Consider the following 24,262-nt stretch of genomic DNA (forward strand, 5'->3'; position numbering starts at 1 on the left):
AATGAGCAAAAGTGCCAGCTTTTGTTGGTTGGAGTGCTAATGATGGGTCTGAAATGGTACTGTAACTTTGATTCCAGTTTGATTTAAGTGATTCGCTATCCCAAGCCTTCCTGTTAACAGAAGACTCAAACTACAAAGGGAGCATGAGCAAATCCAGGTAGACAAAATCCGTGAAAATTATTCGGAGAGGATTTTTCAGATTATAATAAAATTTTTAGAAATCATCTCCACATCAAACATGCTGAATTTCCTGGGAAATGAGGAGTAAAATCCAAATGTTAATGAATAATCTATTTTCTCAGTTCATAGTTAGGTTTTACTGACATGGTCACAATCAATCAAATGTTGAATGACAGACTTTATAAAGAAAAGTAGAAGCTGCAGAATTAATGATGATCATCACTTTATTCTCATTATCATTTGACAATTTTTTAGGAGATTTTGATGTTTGCCTGCAGAGATCCTAACAAAGTAAAAAGTATGATGTCCAGGCTTTCTTCAATTCACATGTCGGCGTTTCCCTAACATGTGATTTTTAACTCTTGTAGGAGTTCATCATCGTCATGTTAAACTCTGATTCACTTCAGAAACAAACAAAACTGAATGAAAGATGAAAGGAAGTGTGTGACTAACCTCAAAATCAAGCTTACTGTTTCCATCACCCAGCCCAGTTCTGAATGGGCCAGAGTTTGTTCTCGGAAACCGTGAAAAAGTTATCATTTCCTCACAGACGGTAAAGAAGATTGGAGGATTTGCCTAATGTCTTTGGGGAGGACAGTTGAAAAGTGGTGACGAGTCCTTCTACTGTTAGGTGCATTTTCCAGCAAGTGCACTGGTACACACACCCTTCCAGCAGACTCACGACTCGGTATCCTTTTAATAATGGTTGTTTGGCAAATAGCTGAAACATTAAAAGAAGAGGAAGAAGAAGGACAAGGAGAAAGAGAGGGATAAGAAAAAGAAGAGGAGAAGGAGGGAAAGGAGAAGCAAGAGGAGGAGAAAGAGGAGGAAGAAGAAGAGGAGGAGGAGGAAGAGGAGGAGGGTCCCGTAAGTCCATAGGGCAAGGAAAGCAATGTGGTGTGCAGGTGGTTTTCCACATTGTGATATAAAGATTCAGTCAGAGACTCAAGTCTGTGTATGTTTCAACTTTTAATTTAATCCTAATGAAAGAACTAAAAGGAAAAATGTAGAAATTGTTTCAAAATTGGTGACCCCCTTAACTCTAGGGATGGGCATTTTGAAATAGGATTTAAAATAGAAACAGAGAACTGGAAATTTCTGAATCCTCACACCAAGTAAGTGTACTAATAACTCTTATACTGCAGACAACTTACCGGAAAGTAACATGTTCAGTTCCTGAATTTCCTTCTCTCAGATATACTATACATTCATCGTGTATAAGCATATTTACATAAATATTCCTATGTTATTTACTAAATAGGTATTTTATTTACACAGCATATAATGCTGTACTTGGGGGCAGTGATCCATATCCTGCTATCATGGATTGCATAGCCTAGTGGGGGAGGTAGAGAGGTTTTTGGATCTTATTAAAGTCTAGAAACAACTACCTAATAGTAATTCTTTGTTTTTCTCCACTGCTGGGGTCTGTGCCAAGATCCCCAATCCTCCAAATGGGTGCACAGCAAAGGCTCAAAGGAATGAGACAAACAGCATGACCTTCAGGGCTGCAGGAGGACTGAAATCCTCTGTAGAGCTCGTAACTCTGCTAGCTGACTGATGGACTGACACTGGGTAGCCCATATTTAATCAGAACAAGCAAGGAGCTGAGTGGACAATGCAGGATACCTGAGCAGGATCTTGGGAGGGGTTCAAGGACCCCTCAGAGCAACAAACGATGCTAAGGAAAACCACCCAGAAACTCTCCAGGTGGCCTCAGTTGTGGCCTGTCTTGCCTCCTGAGGTGGCTCCTCATTCTCAGTTGAGCCATGCCCGGGCCACGCCACAGCCCGCATGTGTGTTCAACTTCAGTGGCTCCCACATTCTGCCAGTCAGGTTGTTTTAATGGTGGCTTCCCTGAGACCCCTTCCCTCAAGGGCTCCAAATGAGACCTGGAAGAGAGAGACCTGGGCACATCTTTCCCATGTGGATATTCCCACAGTTCCCAGACTCCTACATAGCCACCAACTGAAACATAAGATGCCCAGTTTCATGTCAATTTTAGATCACCAAATACTTTTTTATGCAGAAGAATATCTTGTGTGATGCATGGAATATACTTAAGCTTTATAAATGTTATGCATTTGAAATTCACATTTAACTGTATCTTATCCTTATTCCAACAGGGTTACTGACATAATTCTCTTTCCCTTCCTATTGAAACTCCTTTTTCATTAATGATGCTCGCAAATGGAGGAATGATAATTATGTGCCAACTTTTGCTGATTCTTAGATCAGAGGCCACAGTTACGGTGACATGAGTGATAATATGGTGGAGCAGCCACGTGCACAGGACATCTGGCTTGTGAGTCAAGAAGAGAAGGACAAATGAGGGAAGAAAGGTGTCCTGAGCTAAAAACACATCCGTAGAGACAGGAAAGCATGGGAGAACATCGTATTTCGTCATGGCCAGTGTCGGAGAGCTGCTAGAGGCTGGGCGGCACAGGGCAGGCAGGCAGAGATTAAGCACAGGTTCGGTCCTGGGACATCTTTGGTTTGTTACGAAGAATTTGGGCTTCATTCTAGAGAGGGAAAGAAGTCATGAAATTTAAGAGGAAGCTGCAAGGTTAGGGTCTTTGATTGGGTTCCATCAAAAGTGGAGCCTGCGACAACAACAGGTGTTAATACTTATATTTGGGATGTGATTGCAGGAAGATGGAGTGTAGGAACAGAGAGAAGGAGACAGAGAAAGCCAGTGTCAGGGTGAACGGAGTAGATCACGGCCAGAGACATGGGGCTGGACTCCGGCAAGGCCCAGTGGACAGGACACCTTGCCTTCTCGGGAAGGAAAGAGGCTGGGGTATTTGTCAAAGGGTCCCCATTCCACACTGGTGGAAGGTGCAGGATGCAGCAGTTGATAACTTCCCTAGACCGCCAGGCCCCGCTGCACACAGGCCAAGTAGGCTGCCTGGGAGGCGGAAAGCAGAGGTGGAGCGTGTGCTTGAGGTGGAGCCTCCGTGGAGCTGAGATAATGGTTTAAAAGAGGGGATCCAGAGCAGCACAAGGGTCTGCTACAACAGATTTAGCTGCAGGGGACATCAGGAAGGGTATTTGCTAAATTATAATCTATTCACAGTAGCTAAGAAGGGATCATTCATAAGAAACCCCAAAGTTCAGGAAAATATTAATTAGTATGCAAATGTTATGATTTATCATTCAGAATTAAAATCTTTTACCTCACCATTTTACCTGCTAGGAAGTTGTCATGTATAAATCATAGTACTACAAATGCCTTCCAAAAAACATGAAACAAACCAAAAATTTGTACAGAGAAAAATATAAACATAGTAAATCTGAAGAATAAATTTACTTTTCAAAAATAGAAAGAGTAATTTGTTTCTTAGTATTGTTTATGTGTAGTTTTCAAAATTGTGAGTGAGTCTTTAAGCACAAATAAATTACCTTTAACTTCATTTGGTAAATTGGAGAAAGGGTATGGAGATGGGGCATAGAGAAGCAATATTTACTGAGTGTCTGTTCTAACTGGCTTCTAAAATGTAATTCCGTGTGCTTTATAGCCTCCCGAGAAGGTGGTGTTATTATTCCCCAAAATACAAAGAAAACGAGGATAGTGTTGGACTATCCACTGAGGATAAGAACCAGCTCAAAGCCACACAGCTAGCAAATGTGAACGTCAGGACTCGGGCTTGTATGTTGGCCTCTCTCCACTTCAGTTTGCTGTCTGGAAAGTAGTTGTTTTGCATGGTGAACTACTGAAATACTTGTAATTCTTTCAAAAATTAGAATTGCAAGATCCACAGATACTAAAACATACCGCAGTATTGTATGCTTGTAAAATATGTATTTTTATTTTCTTATAATCACAATAATATTTACAGCAGAATTTATCCAGGCTACTTGAAAGAATGTACATTGTGTTCGAGTGAGGAAGGTGCTGTTGGCAACAGGCAAAGGTTCAGTGAAGATGAAAGCGTATCAGTGTGTTTAGAAAAGAGGAAAATGTTTTCTGTGGTCATGTTTTCCAACTTGAAGTATATTTGCCTATCATTTTAATATAAACAGGGTGTATTTATATAGCCTAAAGCAATAGGAACCAGATTCCTTATTTTCAAGATGCCAAAAAATTTATCTTCAAGGATGATAAGCAATAACAGAGAAGAGTGAATCAAAAATATACAGCTTCTATCTGATTCCTGACCAAGATTTTAATTTTATTGCACAAATATGCCACCATAAAAGATATATGCTGTAGTTACTACCCACCCAACCCTGATGCAAGGAAGGGTCTGCCAGCACTCCCGCGATATCTCCAACAGGAATTCTGATGTTTTAATGCACATGAAATTGGCATTTAGGTTCTCAGCAAGATGTGTTTTTATTAACAATCTAAAAAAGCTTTAAAAAGAAGGGAGTGAAATAGCATCAGCTGGCTTTGATTGAAAGGCGACTAGCCTGCGAGTTCCACTGCACCCTGAGACCTAATGATACCCGCAAAGTGACCAAACACGTCTCGGTGATCCTGGAGCTCATCCAGACGCAGTGCCAAGAAAGAGATGCTGATATCCAGGCTACTAAAAAGGTGCGGCATCCAAATGCTTTGAACTGCAACTGAAACCACACGTGTAGTAAATAACCACTGAATTTTAATCTTCTTTTCGTTTTATGAAATGGAAAATATTACTTATGAGACATTATTAGGTTTCAGATCTAAAGTTCCCCCCCAGTCTCAGGTGTTTGGAGGGTGACTGGATCACACGGGGCCTGAGGATGGCTGAGGGTGCTGTCAGGAGGGGGGGGTGCCTGGAAAAAGCTGGTCCCTGCGGTGTGACCTGGAAGGGTGTGTTCTCGCTGATTCTTCTGTTTCCCCTCTGTTGTCATGGGTTGAGTGCCTTCCCATTGCCATGCTGCTCCACCATGCTGCTTCTGCCTTGAAGGCATGTCACCATGGACGGAACCCTCTGAAGTCATAAGCCTTGAGTTTTCAGGCCTTGGATGGATATTTTGTTCCAGTCCTAAGAAAGTGAACAGAACAGAGGGTGTGTTGCCTTATAGGAGAAGCAGAAGTGTGGTGCTGAATGCCTGGATCCGAGTTCCAGATGCATTTCATTCTTAGCTACATGAGCACGAGCAAGTCATTTCACCTGCCACTGCCTGCACTAACTGGCTGTAAAATGAGACTAGTAACAGTTCTTGTCTGACAGTTTCCAGTGCTAAATGAATCAGGGTGAGTAACTACGTAGGGCAAGCTGCACACTGCAACGTTGCAAAGTAAGAAGCAATCTGTTAGGTCTGCGCTCATTCTGAATGGGTAAATCTAATCTTGAACTGTATGGAAAGAAGTGAAGTAAAAAATAACCGTGTGTGTGTGTGTGTGTGTGTGTCTGTGAGAAGGAGGTGGGAGAAAGTGGTTTTTTCCTAAAACACTGGTCCTGTAAAAAGACCATTGGTATAAGCAAGAACATTTCATGAAGATAATAAGCATAATGCATATATTCCTTAGTTTTAACACTGCATCTGGAGAAACCTTCTATAATGCCAAAATGTATGACACTTTCCTGGATGGGACGAGGGCAAAGGGATGTCAACTCCATCAGGAACGCGCCCCTGTCAGGGACAGAGGAGGTGAGCTGTGTGGTGCAGATCTTAAAGTGGATGCTCACATCCTCACTGTGGCCTTCACTGCTACGTGGATGGAGAGGAGGCACAAACTCCAGTTCTACAGATATCACAGTGGGGAAAAATCAGACTCAGCACACAGTCAGGCCTCTGATTTACCCAGAATTATTTTTCAGGGAGGAAAAAAGAGTGTTTGCTGTAAGAAGCTTCTTGGCCACCCTCCAGCCTTCCTCCTGAACACTCTTCAGCCTGGGAATATCCCTGCCTTCAGGTGAGAGCTGGGGCCTGGGCAACCATGAATAGCCTCAGTTAGCAAAGTAGAGTGGCAGTTTGTGAGAGGTGATGGTGCACACGCGCGTCAAGCAGGGGTCTTAGTGTCTGTGCAGTGGAACACTGAGGTGCTTTCCGGTGCTGCTGATGCCATCACATATTCTCTATCTGGTGTGACTTCCTCAGGGTGGGCCTGAGGACATGGTAGCTTGTGATTGGGGGAGTCTCGCACGCCACGGCACTCTGTGCCTGGCTCTGGCTTTCTCTGTGCCCCCAAGGGGACAGAGGAAGTCAGAAGCAGAGGGGCTTTTTCTATGCTTGTATTTTACAAATAGTTTTATTACAACACTTTAATACTCTCTTAGGGAATTTTAGGTAATAGTCGGCTCTGTATGCAAATGTACCATGTATCCTGAGATATTTTAAACTGCATTATAAGCTAATTTCCTTATAGACACTTCAAATGTTTGCTCGAATAGTCTTCCCAGTGGGTGACTAACACAACTTTAACAGTGAAACTTGCTAATAGGGCAGACCTTATGTTCATTTAAAGTTCCAACACTGAACATAAAATTCATAGGATTCCAATTTAAGATCTTAAGTATAAATCACCTATCCAGCTATTTATTTCACATTAGATTTACTAGGAGATGACTTCTTTTACTATGCAATATATAAAACAGATTATTTCTTAATTAAAATATATTAACAGTATCTTTTTAGTCCTTTCATGACATTTTGTGTTAAATTTCAATCCTCACAGACTTGGCTGATGCTTGATATAGGAACACCATTACACTGCAGCGAGTTGAGTCAAGCGGGTGCAGATATGTGGGCGAATATGTTGAAGATATTTTACCCGTGACCCTCTGGTTACACTTGTTATATCTGTGGTTCTACAGCTCGTAAGAACATGTGGTCCCTCGGCTGCTTTCCTGGCTTCTAGCGAAGCACACGCCCACACTCTGTCCCGTAAGGTTCCAAAGTGCTTGTCCAGATCATCATTTGCTTCAATATGGCACTGTCATTCCTGGGTTAGAAAAATGAATTTCCCTACTTATATAAAATTATCTAATCGTCAAATTATTTAAAACTTTGAACTTAATGTATTCTTTCATTTCAAAATATTCTTGGAACTACACACTTGATGTGAATATTTAAATACTTGATTAAACCTTAATTCAGTGGCTTTTGCTATGCTGCTGCTGAGGACTTGGGGAGATACCGCATCCCTTTAGCCGCAGAGGTCTGCTGTGGACCTGTTTGCGGTTCTCTAATTTATGCATCGTTTGCTGATACAATGAATCAAAAATGAAACGATGGAGCAACAACAAGGTGTTTTGTCCTTTTTCCTGAGGAAGTTTTCCTGCTGTATAATGCAGCCCGTGCCTTTCCACACAGGGTGTGTTTTTCTCTGGACCCTAACTAACCGTGTCCTTTTGACGGCGCGGTGGCCGCTTCACCGGCGGGAAGGCAGGCCACGGAGGCAGCCGTGTCCTCTGAGCCCTGACCTTTCGCTTTCCTGCGCGGGGCTTTTGGGCGGTGTTGTCCCTGCGCTGGAGTCCACGTTAGTTGCTTATTGCAGGAAGCCCAGTTTCAGCAGGGCCTTTCGGGCACCAGAGCTGGCAGCTGGCCATGCAGGCGCGAAGAGAGACCGGACACAGCGTCACTGCTGGGCCTGCCCCTGCCCAGACGCAAGCACGTGGCCGGCCTGGGTCCTCCCTGAGTGCCCGCAGCGCAGCGTCTCTGCGCTTTTAATTGCGCGGCATCTCCGCATTCCCCGGTAAGTGGAGATCCCAGTTCTTGGGGGAGGTAACCCAAGTGCTCAGGACCTGAGAAGCTTCGGCAAACATTTCAGATGTGGGTGACGGTGCACACTGGGGGCTCCACGCCAGGCGCAGGGCCGGCAGCGCGGTCCTCTCGGAGGGAGGGAAGTGACCGGGGTGCAGCACGAGGGCGGGGCGCCTGCCCAGGCCGGGGTCCCTCAGGGCACATTGTACCCGATGTGCAATGTGCGGAAAAGCAGCAGCCTTGCAGGGATTTCTGTAGTTTCTGAAGCCCCTGCCTGCAGCCTTGCCCTGCGCCCCGTGTCCAGGGCGCACCCCTGTGGTCACCCTGCCGTTCACTGGGCTTGGCCAGTGGCCCGCTCGGTGTCCCTTAGGTTCCACTCTGCGGCTTGGACTCCACACTTCTGCCCTTGACCGCTGGCACTGCGACCCTTGGAATCGGCCTTCTCCGAGCCCCGGTCCCCCAGAGCCGGGCCAAAGCCCAGCTCCCAGCCCACCTGGAGAAGTCAGGGAAACGAGCAGCTTAGGATCCAAAATTTGGTACATGAGATTTATTTCCCTACCATCTGGTTCATCTACAATGAGATAATGTATATTTATAAGTGCAAGATTTATATATTTCAGTTCTGGCTAGCGCACAAAAGAAAATCTGCTTCCTAGTATTTAATTTCTAGTGATATTAGAACTGTCATAGGCTCTGCCTTCACATAAATAGCAACTTTGCTGAAACTTATGCTGATATTAAAGCTTTTAAATTTATCTTTCTCCTTTTTCAACACCACAAGCTCTTTCCTTTTTTACACAATAGAATATCCTCTGACTGATACAATATTCAAGCTAGGTATTGCTATAATCAAGTTTGCAGACTGATATTCCTAATGGCTTCAAAGAGTTATATTAGTAAATATCTAAGTAGAAATATAGGCTCTTAAATTTTTATCGAGTACCCTCTTACACAAAGTATCTGCTTCTTATCACAAAAGATATAAAAATCTTTATTTTAACTTATGATACAATATATAATATGTGAACATGTGTAAATATGTGAATGTGTATTTTATATACATACACATATATGTAATATATACATACAATTCTAACTTTAATTAAACATGACCCTAGGAAAAAACTCAAACTTTTCTGTGAATTCATTGGTTTTTAAGTCTCTAAAAATCTAATTTTAAAAAAGAAAGCCTGAAGTCTATCAATATAGAAAATTAGTAAATAAAGGTAAGTGTCGCTAAAAGTTTATATCGGTCATCTAATTAGTGGCTCCTGCTAGAAATGATTCATAACAACAATGTTTTCCTAATGTGTATCTGTCTGTAGTTTCCCTAATTGTGTATCTGTCTATAATTTGTGAAATATATTATAAAACTTCACATATTTAGACTTTAAAGAAATTAAATTCCTTCACATAATCAAAATATGCCATTTACAGTATTCCTATGTCTGCTTTTCTGATAATAATTGCACTAATTGTTACTAAGAAAAAATACAGAACGATGTTACTTAAATTTAGGAAAACAATTACTTTTTTCAGTTTTGGTGTATGATATTTTAATCAATTTGTAATATTTAAAAGGTACAAATAACTCATTAACCAAGAAGGGAGGTAGGATTGAATGAATGAACTTTCTAGAATCACAGATTTTTAAATGATAAAAATGCAAAGCTGTCATTTTTTGTCTTTCTGTCTCAGTTTTGTATGTATTCCGTAGCCTGGGATGCTGATTGCATCCCGAAGTTATCTTTATAACTTTAAATCTATTATGGTAAGATAAAGGGCTATTTATTTAAATTTCGGCTTCAGTATATATTTAGAGTGTGCTCTTTTGGTGGCTTAAAAGCACCTTTATCCCTGCTAGCAAGCAATAATCAAATATAAACTCCATAGTGCTGCTGATTGAAATCTCAGGATTCGTATTTTCTAACAGCTTGGGGTAGTTATTCTTAAGATACTCCTTTTGATTTAATAAATTTACAGTGTTGGTATCAATCAGAAATCCAAGATCTTCTTGGGGAGAGTTTTGTGCAGTTACGATGTCTTTGGATTTCAGAATCTACTCGAGGGTTCTGGAACAAGTGCTTCCTAATGCCAGAAATCCTTCCGTTTCTGTCCTTTTATATGTTAGGCTTATTCTGAGAAGCTAACTCTCATTCTGCTTATTCTAATTATTCAAAATTTAAGGTTCATCTTGGGAAAGATTAATTTCAGTTACGGTAGACGTGCTTCCTAGTGGGAAAGGTGGCATTGTCGTCTAGGCCCGTTGTGTGTCAGGTAAGTCATAAACCTGGTGACAACACTTGGGGGACAGAATTCTCTGAGAAGAAGGATCTGCTTTTATGAAGGCTCTTTATGGTTATCTAAAAGGGCTCTGGGATTTCCTTTCCTTCCTCCCTTTCCTTCCTCCCCTGCTTTGTTCCTTTCTGTCCCCTCCTTGTTTATAGCTTCTTTCCTCCTTTTCTCCCTCCCTTCCTTCTCACCCCCACCAAGTCCTTAGTGCATGTGTATAAGCTCTGCTGATCTCTGAACATGGCAATTAACATTTTTGTCTTTATAAACTTCAGCTTCCAACAGACACAGGCTACTCCAGGGTTGAGTATTCCAGCTTTTTTTCTTGGATCCTTGATAAAATCAGCAGCTATGAGAGGTAATTTTGGCTACTCTAGTGTTTCAGTTACAAACATTAGAAACCTGGGGGTGCAAAGCTCCCGTACGATTTAAGGAGACACTGTGAGTCAAAGATATGATTTGAAAATATTATGTCCATCCTCCAGTCTTCGAATTGAGCAGAGTCCATGAAGATGGCTATCGAGGTGCAGGAGTAAAACAGGACCCCCAATATTTCATGGAAATAAAAATAAAACAAACGTAGATTTGGGTGGTGTAGAGCCTAGAGGCTACATGGACAAATAGACAAGCCCAATTTACTTTCCTGCCTACAATGCTGATGTGTTTCTCAACCAAAATGAGTTTATCAATGAACTCAACCCTCAGTGAAGAGGACAGAAAGCAAATTACACCTTTATATTTTTCCAAGGCTTAAAGGATATAAAGGGCAGGGAAAGAAAGGCAGCAATGAATCTTGCTTCTGTAGTTTATACAAAACACAGATGTCTCTGTTATCGAGGGAAAGGCCTGAAAAGCACCCTCTCTCTCCCTGACTTATCCACAAAGAATACAATTAAAAATATGAACAAAAGTAATCTTTGTGGAACATCATCGGGTTGAAATTCACCATGATATCCTTGACTGCCAATTCCCAGAGAATTTGGGAGAAATTACATTGAGTCTAGGGGTCTGTGGTTCAAGGTTAACAGAATATACCCAGGAGAAGCAAAAGCGTGACTTCAGCAGGCAGCAGAAAGGTGCGGGGAGTTCGTGAAGGGGATCTGATGGCTCCAGTGGAAACCGGTTTCCTCCAGCAGTTGGCCCCCAAGCCACGATCAAGTACTGTGGTTCTGGGGTGCCGGGAAGAAGGGAGGTAGTGAGTTTGGGGTGCCTTTCAGGGTTAACCATGTGGCTTTCAGAAAGTCCATTTCAGGGCCCCGGACTGAGCATCGCTCATGCCAGGAGCATTGCTCTTTCTGGCCTCAGAATCTGCTCAAATGTGGCCGGTGGCAGAGACCCACTTCAAGGACAGTGAGGGCATGAAGAACGGCAGGAGCCAGCAGCCGACCACCTCAGCAAGAGGATGGCCCCACTTCCTGTTCAGGGGACGTGGCTCTGGCATGTGCCATGCCGCAGGGCAGCAGAGGCTGCCTAGGGGTTCTCTACTTCAGCATCCAAGAGGCAGAGCGCCCACCTGTGAGAGGCCAGGAGCCGGGTCTCCGAGGGCCGGCTCAGCAGACGGGGGACGTCGGTGAGGAACTCAAGGACTCTGGTCAAGCAGAAGCCCAGGAAACGGCAGCACGTCCGCCAGGAGAAGTCGGGTCAAGACTGCACGGTGATGACCTTCCGTTAGCCGCGCGAGTGGTGAGTCTGTAACCCTGTGGTGCGTGTACTCACCTTTCGGTAATCTGATGTTTTGATTAATGAATTATATTACTGTAAATGCTGACCATAATTTACAAATACTTTAGAAAAGGATTTTTGGATGCAGAATGGTCTTCCATCAGATAGACTTACAACACAGTCCATTTGACTAATCTTGTAGAAGTAGGTCTTTGAAGTTCTTTTTTCCTTCTTTCCTTTCTTCCTTCCTTCTTTTCTTTCTTTTTTGTATTCTAAATAGTGGCTCCATGAGGATGCATTGATAGATATAGATTTATATAAACACATAGACATGTATTTATAGATACACTCTTGCGTAAATCCTTAATAATTTACCAGTTGGACTTTTTTCCTCTAACATTTCCACAACTCACAAATCATGACCTCAAAGTATATTATTTTTATTTTTATATTTAAATCACACTCTTTAGTGAATGATATATTTTCAAGGAGCAGACAAATTTAATAAAGAGACAAGAAAAAAATCTCAAGATTTTCCTACTCCGTGCATGATGGCTTTGTTCCCTTCATCTCATGCATATGGCACCAAAACCCATGTCACATCAGTACTGACACTGATAATTAAGCCAATTTTAACAAACATGAGGCAATTTTTTTTCTACAGACCTCACTCTCATTTTCACTTATGAAAGGATGCCATTCCCTCCAGATAGGTGAGTATCAAATTAAAATCACAAATATTCAAACATACCATGAAAGAGAACTTGGAGTCATCTTTTCACTGCTGTAACTGTGTCCAGATATTTCAAGGCATTTATATTTCTATTCATCTCGACAGACACCAACTTATTTACTGCATGAATCAATAGTCATACCCCAATATGAATGTAATTTTTTTCAAAAAAAGTCATGCATTTCTAAAGCATTTTGGAAGTAAGTTAAATATTAAAATTCATGCCCAGATTTTTTTCATAAAGCTGTCAACGTCCCCTTACCTTAAAAGTAAACTATGTGACTTGAAAAAAATAATAAAAGCTAGACAAAGAAACACTCAGCCAAGAGCTCTGAGTTGGAAGAGCACCCCCAGCTCCTCTGCCGGGTGCACGTTGCCGAGCTGGGAAGGGCAGCGTAGCCATGGCAGGAGGGGTCCCGAGCACAGGCTGTGGGGGAGCTGTGGCCGGCGCTCCCACAGCCCTGCTGTACAGTGTCACGGCCACTGTCTGTACATAAAGAAACCAAGGCAGAGAAACCTTCCAGACACTGCCAGATACCGTGCGGCAAGTAAGTCACCCGGGCTAGGGGACGGCCAAGTGTGTGTGTGTGTGTGTGTGTGTGTGTGCGCGCGCGCGCGCGTGTGTGTGTGTGTGTGTGTGTGTGTGTGTGTGTGCGTACCTGCACCCGCAGTGCTGGAGGGGACCTTCTGGGAAACTGAGGCTCAGGATCTGCTTAGTGAGAGGTGCTGTCTCCAGGATCTGCCTGGAGACAGGTGTGACGTTCATACACACATGGTCTCAAGACGTGACAAGGCGAGCTCACTTGGATGCTACTGGACACGTGTCCGCCTAACATGTCCTCGCCTTGTTTCAGCAGCAGAAGCCTAATGTAACACCAGAAGGTTTCTAGGCACCAAGGATGGTCGCTGATCTTCCCCTTCCTCTGCCTGTCCTCGCGTCCTGAACCAGGCCAGGGCTCCTTGAGGCGGGACATGAGGATGGAGGTGTAGTCTGCGAAATAAAATCAGGATTTTTGTGACTGACTTTCTGTTACCTTTTCCCTACAGCTTAGGTTAAAAGTCTTCCTTGGCCTTGATTTACATTGTGGACAGTAACATCCCCATTTGTTACTTAAGCACACCCTTACTGGGCTTTGATGGGGCAGGGAGAGTCCTGACAGTTTATAAGGCGTGGAGGCTGACACCACATTTTTACAGTTGTGAACAGAGCCACAAGAAGCATGGCATATACATGTGTCTTTTGTGTGCTGACTTTTTTCCTTTGTTTATATACTTGGGAACAGAACGGTTGTATCACGTGGTGGTTTTAGTTTTTAAGGAATCCCCACCCATTCTCCATAGCAGCCACACTAATTTATACTCCCATTGCAAGTGTGTGAGAGTCCCTTTGTCCCTAGCCCTCTACAGTATCTGCTGTTTTTGGATTGTTTGCTTTTTATGATAACCGTTCTAACTGGGGTGAGATGGAGTCTCACTGTAGTTTTGATTTATTACTGATATTGAACATTTATTCATCAATTAACTGTTCGCCTGTATTTCTTCTTTTGAGATCCTTTGCCCACTTTTAATCCAATTACTTGTTTCTGTTGTTAGATTCGAGATAACTGGGTGAGGAAAATGCAGTGTGTATGCACAATGGAGGATTGTCCTGCCACAGTGAAGAATGAAATGTTGTCACCCAAGCAAAATAATGAATATGATGTCATGTGAAGTAAGCAAGCCGGAAGACAGGACAGGCCCTTTCCTCCGGGCAGTCCTCTCCATACAAATCTGTAAGGTTTCAAAACACACAACTCCCATGTCTCCTTCTAAACATCGCTTAGAACAAGCAAGCTTACGGTCAGCGCTTGCCTGCTAAGTGAAAGATAATATATATCTGGTACTGTGCCTGGGCAGGGGAATAAACACAGTGGAGGTGTTGTGCCTGGTCGTAGAGGCCCACAAAAAGGCAGAAAAGAACAGGGGTATTGCTAGTGCTTTAAATATATCGATTACTGTGCTTTTGTTTTCTATTTAGTCTGGTAGGTGCTTTTTTTCTATTTGATGGGAAGAATTCATTTCTTTGGTCCACTTTAGGCTCTTGTAACTCCCCTCGCCCCACAAAAGAAGAAGAAGAAGAAGAAGAAGAAGAAGAAGAAGAAGAAGAAGAAGAAGAAGAAGAAGAAGAAAAGAAAAAGAAAGGCAGGAAGTTGAGCTTTTGGTCTCCCATGTCAGGAAGCCAAAGCTGTTGTCTGCGTGAGTCAGGCTTTTTCAGAGCAGCAGACGTTGGGCATCAAAAGGCAAAGACATGGAGGAATAGAACATGAATCCCATCCACTAATGATGCCCCGAACACCGAGCAGGGTGATGGGGACTTGGGAGTGAGGAGGGACCTGCACAGACCTTGCTGATGCTGAGGACAGCCTGGGAGCAGAGCCAGCATGACTCACCTCCGTCCTTCACTCCCCCTGGGACGCCAGCCGCTCCTGCGCAAGCTGGGGCCTCTGCTCGCTGGCTGTGCTGCCTTCCCCGGGGCCTGCAAGGTGATCGGATCGCCATTGTCCTCCACATCATGCCCGTGTCCTAAGCTTCCTTCTGTTCCCTTGTCATGATGGTCACCTCTGCCGAGGCCCGGGGCAGTGCTGGGCCCCAACACAGAGAGCCCAGAAGTGCCACGTCCCACCGCAGGCTGGGATTGTGCTGTGCCACCGCCTGACGAGCACTGTCCTGACTCCCTCTGCAGGCATGGCCCCCAGGTTCAGGGCTGGGCTACCGTGGCCCACGTGGGGGCTGTTTCCTGGCCCCCCACTTCTCTCCATGTGTGAGTTGGGCACAACCTCTCTGCTCTCCTCCAATCCCCAGGCGCGTGCAGACTTCCTGGCTCCATTTCCCTCAAGAAGCCCATGCTTCCCTTAGAAGTCCACACTCAGGAAAGCCTTCTGCAGCAGCCAGCCAGCCTCATCCTCCTCCCACGGGACCCTGCCCAGGGGGTTCAGGATCCTGATTAGTAAACTGCACGCTGATGAGCTAGGGGTGGAGCTATGAGCTACTCATTGGAAAGAAATGTGGAATTAGAGTGAGTTTATAAAATAGCAGATATTACTGTACTACTCGAACTACATACCAAATGACTCAGCTGACTCTCACGCAAGCCAAACAGGTTTGCTGGCCTCCTAACGTTCCCAGACAGGTCTGTCTCAAGAAAACACATTAGATTGGAAAACGGAACTTACAAAGCACCTGCAACAAATAACATTATCTTCCCCACAATAGTCAGTGTGACGGGTCTGACATCAGCTGGCAGGCACAAATAGGCTTAATTATTAACAGTAATAAATCAAGGAAGTATTTAAACATGTGATCTAATACGACTTTTCTGTGATCTTGCTGTCATCAGAGAAGACAAATCTCTGAGCACAGTGCGGTGACTGCATGCCAAGGAAGCTCGCCTTTGATGGTGAGCTGTGACTTCCGCAAGCGAGCATCACCGCTCATTCATGTGCTAAGGGGTTTCCTCACACACTTCGCACTGAACTATTCATTTAAAGGGCACAAAAACTGCTCAGGGAGCTCAGAGAAAACTCAGGACCTCCTTCGCGCTCAAGAAGCACTCTGAACACATATGCCTGCATGTGTGTACCCTCTCCACCCTAGAACACAGACTAAATTCTCTAAATCTGGAGGTCACCAGCTCATGGTCTTCCAAGCACATTCAAACTGAAGACTTGAAGGTATATTTTCTTTGGCCAATAGCATTTAAACATAGGGAGGAATCTAGATTTTTTATTTCATTTTGGAAAATCAGGCAGGAGTGGGCATTCCCATATAGCAACGGTTGGCTTTGTCTGCTACATAGTTCACCCTGACCCTCTTCCCTTCTCCTCTATTCCAGCAGCCTGAGTCACACGAAGCCCCCACCCGGCCCCCGGGCCTGATAGGAGTTTGTGTCTTTCCCTTTGCCCTGCACATCCCAAGCAGGTATGAACAGCAGAGCACAGTGGACTGAAGGGTCAGGAAGGGTCAGAAAGGCAAAATACTCAAAGACTGTTTCATGTGTATGGAATTTAGCCTGGAAACTTGGAGCTGAATTTAAGTGAACTTGGAACCAAAGGGGAAAAGGAACATTCTTAGTAAGGGAAAATAAGCTGAGTGAAGACATCAAAGGATGAGTGACCGTGGTACCTAGACCTCAGAGGTGGAGGTGGCCCCATACGACCAGCATTGCACGTGGAGGACCTAAAGGGCAACCCAGGAGGTCAGAAGTGGGGTGCATCAGAAGGAAGGAGCACAGCGAAGGTGGTCATTTGCAAGTCATGGCAGGGAGGAGGCTGAGCAGCTCTGGGAAAGCCTGGACTTGGGCACTGGGTGGGCAATGGGCACTGGGATAGTGGCCAGGGGAGGAGTGAGGAGAAAGTCCTGGCTGGAGGTCACAGCACTGGGAAGGGGGAGGACTGCAGAAGAGACTCTGGTCTTCTGGGGCAGCTTGTTCCCAGGTTTGTGGCCAGCATGACCTTAGAATATCATTCTTATTTCACAAATTAATCAGTGGTCAGTCCACTTGAGAATAAATACATTTTAAAATGTCCTTTGCACTCTGCTCAACTTCAATTAAAGTTATTTCTGAACCAATTTCCTCTTCCAAAGACTTCTTCCTCTTGAATTTTATCACATCCCCTCCTCTAGTATCAACAATTCTCTGTCCTGGGTTTGGGCCGCCTCATAACACGTTTGTTTCATAATAGGTGATGATTTTTAAAATGTATTTTTTTTAAGGACAGTGGATATTGATCAGGATTTTGAAATGAAATCTGACATTTTGAATTGAGAAACTGTTCACTGGTCAAGCAGTCTGACAGATGGAGGACCTTTGGGATTAATCTAATGTCTGTGTTTTCTAACCTGTTGGAGAGGAAACGGAAGTCCAGTCCACGGAAGTGATGAAAAGAACCAATCAAAACGACCACTGGTGAGCAGGGCAAGTGCTTCCTCCCCCAACTCCAGAAATTCGGGAGAATTGGCTCCTGTGTTTGCGTGCTCATCCATGGATTACTTCGCCATGGAATACTCATGATTTCCGGGAGTTCATACCTCTCTGCCTTGTAGTTACAAGATAGTAAAATCCATCTTTGGAGTAATTGTGCAGAGCATTGTGGGAAACAGCAAAAGGGCAACCTGCTGCCAACATCACTGAGCTTTCCTGAAGCCAGACAGTAAGTTGCCATTTTAGGTTTTGTATGTGAGGACTTAATTGCGGGTATGGTCAATTTTATTTTTCTTTCCTGAGATTACTGGAGGCCTGAAGCACAAGGTTTAGTTGACCTCTATCTCCGTGCCCATCACAGGTTTAGCACTGGCCCTGATGCAAGGACTGGCTCAAGGACGGGCTCCCTGAGAGCCTGGCTAGGACGCAGCTAGCCCGGGGGTGCATTTTAGCCTCACTGAGATTTATAGATATTTTTACCCACATATTAATTAAACTGCCTTCTACCTGAATTGAAATATTGCAGTATCAACACATTATCTAATAAAACAATTTATACACAAAGAAGATTTTATTCTCTCATTCAGAAGTTCCGCCTCTAAATTTTAATGACGTGATTGGATGGCGGCCAGTGTGGCTCTCAGTCCCCAGCTCCCATAAATCCAGGTCCTCTAAGGGTGGTTTCCCTCGATGTTAATGTGCTGAGCCAAGGAACCAGAGCTAAAACAAAAGAGCTTCTGAAAACAAACAAGCAAACAAACAAACAAGCAAATTTACATGTAACTTATGACATTGTATTCATTGGTCTAGATTAATATGTATATACAGTAAATCAACTAACTGAATTAAAGTTATGGTAAGTTCTATTTTGAGTCTTCAAGAATAAACCTCAAATTTAACATCGGTAGTGTTTCTCAAGAAAATATGCAAAGTGAGAATAACATACATCATTAGATTTTTTAAATATCTGCACATTATAATGACATGAAATATTTTCCTATCAACAATAACTTGCACAAAAAGCACAAACCAATTGTATTCACTGATGTGTTTGAATGTTTTTCTGAAATTTCCCTCAAAGTGAGTTGTCTGTCGTATTTTCAAAAGTGGTGCTCCCTTTAAGAAGTGGAGGAGTACTTTACACACAAATGTTTTGATCAAAATGATACAGGAATGCATAACCCTGCCTAGGAGCTAGTAAGCACTTGGAGGTTCAGTCAGACACTTTCACAGCAACAGTTTCTCTGCGGTGAAAACGGCCGTAGGTAGCATTGCTACCTTGCACAATTTTGAAAAATGCAGGCGGTGAAATCTTCTAGAGGTAGTGTGCTAATATTACCTTACAAAGTATATCTCTAGTTATCTTATTAGTTCCAAAAATGCAGTTATTTCAGCATTTAAGAAAATTGAAATTTTCATCCTTGATGAGTCTAAATCCACTCAAACTGAAGTTGCATCCACGTTGTAGCAGGTATCAGGTCCTTTTACGGCCCAGTAGTACATGGACATGGCACATGCTGGGTTCTCACCCACCAGTTGATGGGTATTTTGTTTGTTTATCTTTTGACAGCTATGAATAATGTAGCAGCAAGCTATGATATGCCAGTCTTGGATTCTTGTTACCATTGCTCTTGGGAGTATCATATACCTGGGAGGAGAATTGCTTAGCATTTGAGGAACCACCAGGCTATCTTCTGCCACGGCTTCAGGGTTAATATCCCTCCCGTGTGCTACACTGTGAATGAATCTTGGAAGCCTGTGAAAGAAATAATGCTTCATGTTGAGCAAAAGAAGACATTTTCAAAAAATTACATATACAATTCCACTTAAGTGCCAAGGAAAAGCAAATTATAAAGCTAAAAACTAGGTTAATTTCCTAATTCCCTGGGGTTTGGGGAAAAAATCAGGAATGGCTATGAGTTTCCTTCATTGAAATGATGAAAATATGGAAATCGATGCCAGTGATGGTTACATAATTCTATGGATATTTTCTAAGCACTGAACTATACGTTTGATGGGTAATTGTATGGTATGTGAATTATATCTCAATAAAGCTGTTCCATTAAATGAGTGAAGTCACATTAATACTTCTAAGGTAACAAAAGTGTACTTTTTCAGGAAGCAAAATCAGTTTTTCAAAGTATTGATAACCTCGAGCGTCTGCTCTCCTGCTGGTGGTTTCTTTCCCCCAGACTAGCCTTGGATCCCTTTATTTCAGAAAGCCGACCTCTGATCGAAGGACATACAGCGACATTTGACCCTCGTTCATCCTTTGCTCTGATGTTCCGAACAGCACCATGGGTCTCACGATGCGTTTGCAGTTGGCTCATCTTGCCGGTGAGGCTGGGGAGGGCAGGAGCTCATTCTGTTTTGGTGACTGGACCCTCAGTCCCCGAAGTGCCCGGAGCACAGGAAGTACTATGTCAAGTTAAATAAATCTGATAAATTACTGAACCTTTAAAAAAATGCTTTCAGATCTAGAACACTGTTTCCTGCCAATTGCTTTCCAGCACACAGGGAAGGAGTGATATATACGTGGAAATAAAAAACAGAAGTGTTTTGCAAAACCAATTCATCACAGCATCCCCTCGAGATTTATCCCTCTGTGCCAAGTCCGCATGACACCCGTGGAGGATGATGAAGTGACAGAAGTCACTGCAGCCCGTAAAAAGGTGAAACCAACTAAGTCAGTACGTCGGAGGATCCTCCTCATGGCACTAAATCACTCTGATCGGCTCAAACAATGTTTACTTCTGCAGGTGACTTGCTGCTGGGAATTTATCCTGCATTCCCTTTATTTATGGTGAAACAAAAGTGACATTACACTTTGTCATGAAAGGATGCGTTAAGTGATGCTTTTAAAAGTACAACACTGTTCCTGAAACGGCTCGCTCCTGATTTACGTTGATAGGAGCGGCCGCACAGGGTGGGTAGATGGGGCAGGAGGAGTTGGGTCAGCTGCGATGGGACGGTGGCAGGGTCTTCACACCTCCATGCTCCAGCCTCTTTTCTTACCAAGTGCCAGGGTGTTTCCGTGTTTGGAGACACGAGAGCTTGGGCAGCTGGGTGAACCGGGTGATGCAGCCTTCTGCAGCTTCCTGAGCCAGCCCGGGGCCCACTCTTCTGGGGGAGCTCTTGAGGGGCTCTACTCAGTGCCACACCCTTCTTCAATGCTTAAAGTCACAGAATTTCAGGTGACAGTATCTGTCATCATAAGCCAAGAGCTAAAAGGGGGAAAACACAGTCAACCAGGTCTTTTATGTAATTTCAAGGAGCTACTGGATTCACACTAAGTCACGTCACACATGCGCACAGCTGGCGTGTTTTGTAACACGTGGATTCTGAGGACGGAGAGTGATTGTCTTGGAATGCAGAGGAGGAGGAGGAGACAGTACAGGATAGTTTATGATCTCTCAGGTCACACCTTGTACAAATCCAGACACTAGACTGAAAGTTCCAGCTTTGGGACTGCATGCTTTGGGTGACCTGGGCCCCACTGTCCGGATGTAACTCTCAGAGCTTGTCTGTGTCAGGGCTTCGGTAGGTGCAACGATTTTTTTCCACACAGTGGTGTTGATTTGCAAGTGAGAAGCCTGTGATGATCAGTGCTTTGATGAACACGACATACATCTGACAAACGTACCTTCCTTCTTTCCATGGTGGGGTGGGGAGAGAGAGTGCGCAGGGATTGAACCGTGAGCTGCATCCCCAGGCTGTCTCCGCTTTTTTTTTTTTTAAATTTTTTGAAACAAAATTCAGCTCACTGGCTGAGGTTCGGAAAGCAGCCTGGAACTTGAGTTCCCCCTGCCTCAGCCTCTCAGGTCATCGATGGGGGAGTAGGGGTGTGGCCCCACCCCCAGCTCGCTTTTCCTTTATTAGCTGTGTTGGTTTGGGAAGTTTATAACGACTCAGAAAATACTTTTTCTTACTTGTAACATAAAGAAACTAAGCCAGGAAGATGACGACCCCACCCCTGTTCTTCAAAGAAACGGGAGAAGATGGGAGGAAAGAGAGGCCGCGGATAAGGGTCTGCTTTTCCCATCTGCACAAGGCAGGGCCTCTGATTGGTTTCACATACTGAATTTTTGTTTAATAAAATAATTTCAAGATTAATACAGGCTTGAAAATCTCTGGGCTAGTTGATCATTCATGTCTAGCTTTTACCCTATTATTATGATGTTCTTTTAAAGTATATTTCTGGTCTGTAGATTACAGAAACAGAAATGTAAAGAGGAAAACACACCCTGAGTAGTGAGATTACACAGTGTTTTTAATTTTTTTCATATGTTTTCTTCAGTAAATAAAATGCCCAAAATTTAATATTTTAAAAAATAATTAAAATTGGTAAATACGATATTATAGTTAAAACCTATGTATTTTAAAGAAATTTTAATTGAAATATAAAGAATATGTACAATATGGAGAGAAATGAGAGTCACACAGAGAAAAGTATATGCAATCATGGTTTGGGTTTTCAATATTTGTATTTTTAAATCATTTTACTTAGAATATAAATTATGATATTTTATGCTAGCAAAATCAATCCAAATTTATATTTCTTTTAAATGCTTTCTACTTATAGAGTTTATTTTAGTACATACATTTTATAGTTTTTGGACATATATTTACACACTAAGATTTTTAAGACCAAGTTATTTTTTAATGGCTGGTCTTTAGAAACCTGAATGAAAGAAACATTTTATTGGTATTACGTAGGTTATGAGAAACCTTATATATAGTTTAAAAATTTTTCTATAATTCCTTCCTCTGTTCCACTCCAATTCTTCAGAAAATAATGTTCAAGGCACTCGTTATCATAAACTCAAGTGGAACGTAGTATTTTAAAATTGTCTCTAATAAAGCCATTTTCTCAGATCATTCTGGCTTTTAAAGTAATCACTATTCAAACTCCGATGAGCAGTGGAGCCAAAAAGCATTGTTTTAGTTTTTGCTGCTTTGAAAACCAGTTTGTTTTCCTGGAACCAGTCTGCCAAAGTCTTTTTGCAGTTCAGTAGTTAAGTGCGAAACAGATTTGCCATTAAAATGCACAGTCGAGCCATCTGCATAAAGATGTATAGAGCAGTAATGACATATCCATGTTAAATCATTAATAAAAAGAGAAAAGAGGAGCGGGCCGTGACTGACACTGTTGCTTAATAACTGGAGGGAGAGGGAGTGGAGAGACAGCCCTGCGAACGGGAACAGATTGACGTCTGTCGGAGCCGCTTCTCATCCGTGACAGCGCTTGGCTGGAGCCCACGCGCCCCACCTTCTGCAGGCAGAGCCCACGGTTCAGCAGGCCAAAGCAGTCTGAGCAGTTAATAAAGAGCCTCGCCTGACTCCGAGGCCCCTTCAGGAATGTCTTCCTGGTCCGAGCTCGTCGTGGGGCGGCAGATGCAGCCTGGCATGCTGCTTGCGGGCTCCTTGCGGGTGGAATCCTGTGCTTTCCCCTCGACACTGGTGATGGGGTGACCCACGCGGACAGATGGGCTTTCTTTATGTGACAGTGGTGAGGTAGTGTCTGTTAAATAATTAGTACCTACAACTTCAAGTTTAGGCAATGTCTCCGGGAAGCTAAGAAAGAACCAATAAATGGATCCTACCCTGGGTAAAGTTACACTTTCCCAGCTTCTCTTTGCTGCTGCCAAAGTCAGTGAGCACTAAGTATTTCTGTATAATGCTTGGGGTTCCGGAAGGAGTTGTAGAGAGGGTTCCCGTGGGCCCTGGAAACCAAAAGGCTTAAAGGAGCTTTTAGCCCAAAGAAATATTACATAATTCACTCAGAAAACATATATAAAGGAGTGATAAGTGATTTGGGCTGTGGCACAATGGGGCTTTAAGACTGTAGGAGCCCCGGGTTGATGGAAGTAAATATATTCAAATAGTCTTGATCTGGGAAGATTAAAAAAGAGACAAATTTGGGGGAGATGCTGATGCCTTATTTTGATAGTTTAAACGATCAAACTTCTCATTATTAGCTACTGGTTTTTATTGTGCATTTTAATATTCGGTGAGACCTGAACCTAGGTAAAGTATATTTTCCCTCTTCTTAAAAAGAATGCCTCTGCGTATGATGGAGAAGATCATGGGGTTGTGGCTGAAGAAAAGGGGACCAGGAAGGGGGATGGAGAGAAGCGGAAGGGGTCATAAAAGATTTAAGGTGTGTCACTAAAACGTGTACCAATATCGGAGACCCGTTCCAGGGTGCCAGTTACTGGGGACTCCAGCAGTGAGTCCCTAGTCTCCTTCTTGGAGTTCGGGGGCGTGGCAGGAGGGAAGAGCAAGAGCCACACTGGAGGTGCAGCAGGTGTCCTTGGTGACAGTTGTCCTGGGGAGCATAAGGCCAAGTGGCACCCAGAACCGTAGTACTGATGGATCACATCCGGTCAAGGACAGTGGGCGGAGGGCGCTGAGTGTCTCCGGAGCAGCAGTGGTGGCTGCATGGATGGGGAAGAAGAGCAAAGCTTCGTGCAAGGACAGGACAAGTCGGGGCAGCGAGGAGACCGGAGTGTCCCCAGACCTTGTGGTCTTCAGCAGCCCCAGCTTGGCCGGTGAGCAGGCAGCAGTCTTTAGCCTTAGGGCTTCCAGCTGTGACCGGAAAAGAGCAGGGAGTTTCCTTGTTTCAATCTGACTCCAGGGCAAGATAGGGATGAGCATGGACGCCCCCAGACTCAGTTTATAATTTGTAGTCCCTGAAATATTAATAAAAATTTTTAAAAAATAAACATTTTAATCTAAAAAAGAAAAAAAAAAAACCTTGGAAAGTAATGTCAAGTGCCATTAAAGTCCACCTCTGC

At 43.5% G+C, this 24,262-nt stretch overlaps 1 long non-coding RNA gene across 2 annotated transcripts; it reads left to right on the forward strand.

The window, feature by feature from the left end:
* The first annotated feature begins 9,064 nt into the window (after window positions 1–9,064).
* On the forward strand, window positions 9,065–20,306 carry LOC134478358 (uncharacterized). Of its 2 annotated transcripts, XR_010050971.1 has the most exons (5): window positions 9,065–11,793; window positions 12,437–12,485; window positions 14,099–14,277; window positions 14,582–17,450; window positions 19,684–20,306. It is a non-coding gene; the product is annotated as an uncharacterized LOC134478358 (long non-coding RNA). The 2 variants fall into 2 exon arrangements; XR_010050972.1 differs by lacking the exon at window positions 12,437–12,485.
* Window positions 20,307–24,262: the final 3,956 nt, after the last annotated feature.

The sequence above is a fragment of the Cavia porcellus genome, unplaced genomic scaffold (assembly GCF_034190915.1).
Source record: "Cavia porcellus strain 051 isolate PalLab524CR breed Dunkin Hartley unplaced genomic scaffold, mCavPor4.1 scaffold_12, whole genome shotgun sequence".
NCBI classification, from domain to species: domain Eukaryota; kingdom Metazoa; phylum Chordata; class Mammalia; order Rodentia; family Caviidae; genus Cavia; species Cavia porcellus.